We start from the raw sequence: 7,211 nt of genomic DNA, 5'->3' as shown, positions 1-7,211 counted from the left end.
AAAAAGGTCCAACATGCACCACGACCCACTACAAAAAAACCCACCCATGGTACATAAATTTAAGTTAAAGGGGGGAACAAAGGGGGGGGGGGTTAGTAACGAGAGGTAAAATGCCTACAGCATCTGGTGTTCCCAGGCGGTCACCCATCCAAGTACTAACCAGACCCAATATTGTTTAACTTCGCTGATCGAACGAGAAGCGGTGTTTTCAACGTGGTATGGCCGTTGGCATCATAATGAGCTGGTTCTTGGCAATTTATATACAGCACTGCCCTACGGGTAGTTTTTCTTCCACTGTCCTGTGGTAGTGAAATGCCTGGCGGTGGCGTTGCATTCTGACATCTACCTCTTTAATTATAATAAGGGAAAGAACAGGAGATCGATAAACGAAAGTCACAGGCAACCTTTCTTCCTTACCGAACGGGGTGCAGGGTAGCTTAATTAGATAAGGTCTCTCTAGTGAAATTATTAGAAGCTTGTCATAGGAGCAGAGATCTTTTAGTTTTGTTTCCGCAGCCTTTAGTTATGTTGTTTTTATTGTTATAAAAAAATTTCATTTGAACAATAAGATTTGGCCATTTTTTTATGATTCGATTTTAAGATAATACAAACTGAACTCATTTAACGTATCCAATACTAAATAAACCATACCACACCCACTCACGGTACATAAACTTAAGATAAAGGGGGGAACAAAAGGAGAGTTGGTGGCGAGAGGTAAAATGCCAACAGCATCTGGTGTTCCCAGGCGGTCACCCATCCAAGTACTAATCAGATCCAATGTTGCTTAACTTCGCTCATCGGACGAGAAGCGGTGTTTTCAACGTGGTATGGCCGTTGGCATCATAATGAGCTGGTTCTTGTCAATTTATATACAGCACTGCCCTACGGGTAATTTTTCTTCCACTGTCCACTTCCACTCTTTATTTAACCCCTAATTTGCATGCCGCAATTCTGAGATTTTTTTTCTCTTTAACTTGAAGCAATGCTACCGCATGACAAATGAATCCTTTCCCAATATATGTAATGACACACTTGTGACCCTGGATAAACAAACTGAACATTAGTAGTGCCTAATAGCTTCTCACTTACTCTAGTAATGACTGATCCTAAGGTGACGTCACAGTCTAAATATATGTTCGGCCTACGCATTCGCGTTTATTCCTGCTGTAGAAGGAATATGCTAACTGGCATTGATACAAACGACTGCTCGCACAGTGCTTACACAATGTGTTTATACACTTAGTTCCACGAATATGGACTTTCATGCACATCTTCATACCGTGTGATTTTTTTTCTTGACCAACCAGTGTCATTTTACTATACCAGGATGGTGATAAGTACTTCTTAGTTCAAGGTTATTTTTTTATTTTATGACTTCAGGCTATTGTGAACTCACCAGTAGTGCAGTCATAACCTTGCCAGCCCATCATATTTTTTTTTTTGGGGGGGGTCTTTAATTTGAGTTTAACTTCAAATCTGATATTATTATTCTTTAAATGTTAATATTGTTCCCAGCAAACTCAATCTAATGTCTGACAATTTAACACTATTTACTTATCTCAATGAAACACAAACCCATTCATTTGAAGATAATATTTTTCTTCAGGTTTTTGTGATTCCCAGTTTTGTTGTACCAATTTTCAGTCTCATTTGATCAATTTTGTGTATGTTTTGATATTACGAACATGTCTTTTCGAAAGTTACAATTGTACATGTTACAGCCCAGACACGTAAGGCATTTAAGGCTAGGAATTCAGACTCTCAACCCCAGGTTGTAGATTCCTCAGTTTAATTGCAGAACATTTTATCTTTTATAACATGGATAGGTACCCATAGGTGCTATGTTATATTACGTGGTTAGTTTACTCTTTGTAGAACTGAGAGGGTGGTGGACGAGCAATGTATTCGCCCCTGTCTAACAGACAATCATACTTATTTACAGTAAATGTGGGTTACATACATTAGGTTAATATAATTACATCACCCACGGTAACTTTCCGATGAGCCGTGAGTAGTCATCAGGTGGACATGTGGCAGTATATTTCCACTATTCCTTCACACCTTGACCGCAGATTCATCAATAAGTAGCCAGCTGTAGCGAGTTCAACTCCCGTCTCTGAGCCACTCAGAAGCTAGACATACGCAAAGCTTCGTCCATTATTAACGCTCACAGCTCATAGTGTTAATTACGGTGATATCCCAGTTATTGTGCAATAGTTTATTTTCTTAATACATGGAGAAAAGACCATTTGTGTTTGATAACTTAACCCATAAACATTTATGAATGTTGCTCCCAGTTCACCTTTAAATAGTGCTACCATAGGTAACCGGAAACTGCAACAGGATTAAAGTACTTTTGGCGGTATATCCGTCAAGCAGATGTAATTAAATCTAAATGAAAAGTGTGAGGTCAAAAATATGGCCACATACTTGAAAACTACGTCTTCGACTGCGTGAAGATAGAACCTTTTAGGGACAGGTCCAAACACACTGTGTGTGAAATGGCACAAGAATTTATCTCTAATGGCAAGTTAGTTCACATATTAAGTTTGTATATACTTTTTGCACTTAGTATCTATATCATTTCCCATGTATAGAACTAAGCACACAGCGTGCTTAAATATTTCTAACGCAGTTGCGAATAAGTCACCTTTTAAGTTCAGAACTAAACAAAGAATTCATTTGAAATACTCTGTAACATTCAATGCCATAATATCCTGACCACTGGGATTAGTTAAACAGGATGAGTGCACAATAAACTAGCCTCTGGAAGTGTCAAAATTAATTAAATTAATTACACTCGCACCCCTCTACACACAGACACACACAAACCTAACCTAACCTAACCCAACCAAATTGCAACACCTGAAGCAGGCCAACATCAGTCATTGGTATGATAAGCTTAATGAACTCTGTAGACTAAACAATAAGACACCCCTCCTCCCCTTCCTTAGCCATCTCACTAATGTTGATGCAGCTGAGCAATCAAACAACAAATTCGCAACTATATGCCAGAAGCTCCCCGGGCTTGACACAACCAGTCTCCCTGCTTACCTGCCAGCCCCCTTTCCCACTGACTTAGTAGAAGAATTTGAAGAAGCAAAACGTCTGAACAAGCTGAAGTTAAGGCGCTCCACCAACCCCATTGACTTACCAATGAAACTTTACAAGTTCTCCCCGGAGCTAGCTAAACCCCTCTGCTTCATCATCAATGCTTCCCTCAGTCAAGCCAGATGCCTAGCTGACTGGAAGACCAGTGACCAAGTCAACCGGCCCACAATCCTTAAATGAACTACGACCCATTGTCATCACCCCAATACCCAGCTTAATCTGTGAAAGTTTCGTGTTTGACTGGGCTTATGCTGATATTGCAGGCGCCATAGACCCTCAGCAATTTGGTAACATGAAAACTTCCTCCACCACTCACTGTCTTGTCAACTTTCTCAACTACATATACCGCCATCTAGAAAAACGAGAAACGTCAGTAGCTGTCACCTTCATTGACTTCACCAAGGCATTTGACCTAGGCGACCACAATTTAATCATCAACAAAGCAATCGACCTCGTATTTCGAAGAAGTCTTATACCATGGCTTACAGACTTCCTCAGTAACCGACGCCAAGCTGTACACTTCCGAGGGGCTGTCTCCACCTTTCGGTCACTCACCTGTGGCATTCCCCAAGGCACCAAAATGGGACCACCATGCTTCCTTATTCTTATCAATGATGCCCTAAAAGAAACCCCTTCTCGCTGAAAATATGTCGACGATCCACCATTGGGATCAGTGTCAACAATTCTGTTCACGACTATACCGCCCTCCAGGATTTATTGAACAGTTTCCAAAATTGGGCCACCAATAACCACGTCACCATCAACCATACCAAGACCATGGTTATGCACATCAACCTCTCCTCCGACGTTGTCCCACCCACTTCCATTGCTTTAGGTTCCAACACACTCCAGGTTGTAGATTCCAATAAGCTCCTCGGCGTCGCCATAGACAACAAACTAAATTGGAAAACACACGTCAATGAAGTTGTCAAATCCTCCAGTTTCCGTCTCCGCCTCCTCCGCCGATTCAAGTCCCTCTGAGTTCCTGCGCCCAAGCTCCTCAGTGTTTACTCAACATTCATACTTCCCAAGCACACCTATGCCTTCCCTACCTGGTCTTCCTCCTAAATGCCACACAACGTAAACACCTAGAAAAAGTGCAAAAGAGGGCAAGCAAGATTAATCTCTCCCCTTCCTACTCCACATATCAAGAAGCGCTCAACACAATGAACCTCTCGGTTCTCTCTGACAATCACCACGACCTCATCTGCAATTTGGTGAGAAGCATCTGCACCATCCTCGACACAGGCTCCTACTACCACCCGAGGTCCCTCGTCCGAGAATTGCTGTTCGACACCACAACCGCATCCAGCCCATACGAGCACGGACTGATCGCTATAAGAACAGCCGAGTCCCAACCATTGTAAAAATTATCAATAACTTGTAATCAACCAGTGTCACTATGTTGAAATGCCCTGTAGTTTGAGCTACTCCCCACCTACCTATTATATATCATATTTGTATCCCTTATGTTACTTGTATAATATTGGTCAATCAAGTGACCCATTCCCCAATTATGTAACTGTATATTTTCAGCCTTCTGGCTGCCATGCTCTTTCAATAAACCGTTAATTATTATTATTATTATTATTATTATTATTATTATTATTATTATTATTATTATTATTATTATTATTATTATTATTATTATTATTATTATTATTATTATTATTATTATTATTATTATTATTATTATTACTATTACGCTAACACACACACACACCACCGACCGGTCAAGACGGGTCAGACGCACCTGGTGCTGCTCAGCAGCAGCCACGTCAACTGTTATGTTGGCCCATACCAACTCCCTCCCCTGAACCCTCCTCCCCACGGGAATATCAACAAGTTCTCGCCAGAAGTTACTATTTCATTTAGGAAAGGAATGGAACCAGTGTTGAATAGTGGTGAACAGTGCTTAAGTCAGTGAAAAACAACTCGGCAGTTGAGTCTTACCCAAGCTAACCTTCACACAGTGAGGTCCCAGGTACCCAGTGATAATTCCCTTGAGACTCCGCGATAGAGAAGCCTGGGACCACACCTCACCCACTTGAGTGAGTGAAGTCCTGTGACAACTTACCACATGGTGTCCCCATGATGCTACGACACCACGTAGTGAATGAGTTGCTACAGCATCATGTAAAGTTCCTCATAACACCATCTGTGAGACAATTACTACACCACGTGATGCCCCTCATAACACCATCTGTGAGGGAAGTACTACGCCATGTGATGCCCCTCATAACACCATCTGTGAGGGATTTACTACACCACATCAGGCCCCTCATACACCATCTGTGAGGGAATTACTACACCACATCAGGCCCCTCATAACACCATCTGTGAGGGAATTACTACAGCACATCAGGCCCCTCATACACCATCTGTGAGGGAATTACTACACCACATCAGGCCCCTCATACACCATCTGTGAGGGAATTACTACACCACATCAGGCCCCTCATAACACCATCTGTGAGGGAATTACTACACCACATCAGGCCCCTCGTAACACACCATCTGTGAGGGAATTACTACACCACGTGATGCCCCTCATAACACCATCTGTGAGGGAATTACTACGCCATGTGATGCCCCTCATAACACCATCTGTGAGGGAATTATTACACCACATCAGGCTCCTCATACACCAACTGTGAGGGAATTACTACACCACATCAGGCCCCTCATAACACCATCTGTGAAGGAATTACTACATCATCAGGCCCCTAGTACACCATCTGTGAGGTAACTACTACATCATCAGGCCCCTCGTAACACCATCTGTGAGGGAATTACTACACCACGTCAAGCCCCTCATAACGCCATCTGCGAGGGAGTTACTACACTACGTGTCTGCTGTTCAACACCTCAGCTCACATGATCTACGTGTGTAAACATTAATCTGTATGTTCACTGTATGTTCCTTCACCTTTCTCTAATGAAGGCTTTTGTTAAACCACCAATGTATGTAATAAGTCATTTATGTCCAATGTATATTTTCAGCCTTCGGGCTGCAAACTTTTTCAATAAACCGTTTATTATTATATTATTATTATTATTATTATTATTATTATTACACTACACAAATACACAAACATCCCACCACACACACACACAAACACACACACACTACACAAATACACAAACACCCTCCCCTCCCCACACACACACACACACACACACACTTGCCAGAATCTATCAGTCAATTGATCCACAGCAATTTGGCAATATGAGGACCTCCTCTACATCACACTGCTTGGTGAGCTTTCTGGATTTTCTGCACAAAAACTTGCAGAAACGTAAGACATCACTGGCCGTTGCCCTTGTTGACTTCAGGAAGGCCTCTGACCTTGTTGATCACTGCACTGTTATCAACAAGGCTATTGTACTAGGGCTGCCCACCAACCTGGTCTCATGGCTCACTGATTTCTTGAGTGGACGTCACCAGGCAGTGAGGTATCAGGGCTTGGTCTCCACATTCCAACACCTCACCTGCGGTGTTCCCCAGGGGACCAAGATGGGACCACTGTGCTTCCTCATCCTGATCAATGACGCTCTATCGGACACTCCTCACAGGTGGAAGTACGTGGATGACTGCACTGTGGGGGTTTCAGTGGACAACACCGCACCAGACTACTCATCGCTGGGGCACCCTGGACAGGCTACAGGCATGGATTACAGAGAACAAGGTCACCATCAACCACACCAAAACCGTAGTCAACATATCAACACCGCCACCACTCTAGTGCAAGCCCCAGCAGTCACAGTGGGTGCCCATCCTCCAGCTGGTGCAGTCTGCCAAACTCCTGGGTGTAACTATAGACAACAAACTGGACTGGAAGGCCCATGTAAATAAGACAGTCAAGGCAGCCTCATACCGTCTCTACCCACGCCAGAGCTGAGGACTATCTACAACGCCTTTATTCTCCCAAACTAGCGTATGTGTCACCAGCTTGGTCGTCTTATCTTAACCCACCCAACGACGTCGGCTAGAGAAGGTGCAGTGAAAGGGCCTGCAGAATCGCTCGGCGCAGAATACTCCGGCTACATCAACGCTCTCCACCCTGGAAATGGCATACCTCAGTGACCTCCACCAC

At 43.2% G+C, this 7,211-nt stretch overlaps 2 non-coding genes across 2 annotated transcripts; both read right to left on the bottom strand.

Annotated features, from left to right (window-relative positions):
- Positions 1–111: 111 nt before the first annotated feature.
- On the bottom strand, positions 112–230 carry LOC121858481. Its single transcript, XR_006087445.1, has one exon. It is a non-coding gene; the product is annotated as a 5S ribosomal RNA (ribosomal RNA).
- Positions 231–723: 493 nt separating this feature from the next.
- Positions 724–842, bottom strand: LOC121858483. Its single transcript, XR_006087447.1, has one exon. It is a non-coding gene; the product is annotated as a 5S ribosomal RNA (ribosomal RNA).
- Positions 843–7,211: the final 6,369 nt, after the last annotated feature.

The sequence above is a fragment of the Homarus americanus genome, unplaced genomic scaffold (assembly GCF_018991925.1).
Source record: "Homarus americanus isolate GMGI-L3 unplaced genomic scaffold, GMGI_Hamer_2.0 scaffold57980, whole genome shotgun sequence".
Classification (NCBI taxonomy): domain Eukaryota; kingdom Metazoa; phylum Arthropoda; class Malacostraca; order Decapoda; family Nephropidae; genus Homarus; species Homarus americanus.
The sequence above is the reverse complement of the archived record's forward strand: the minus strand, read 5'-3'. Positions and strand labels throughout refer to the sequence as shown.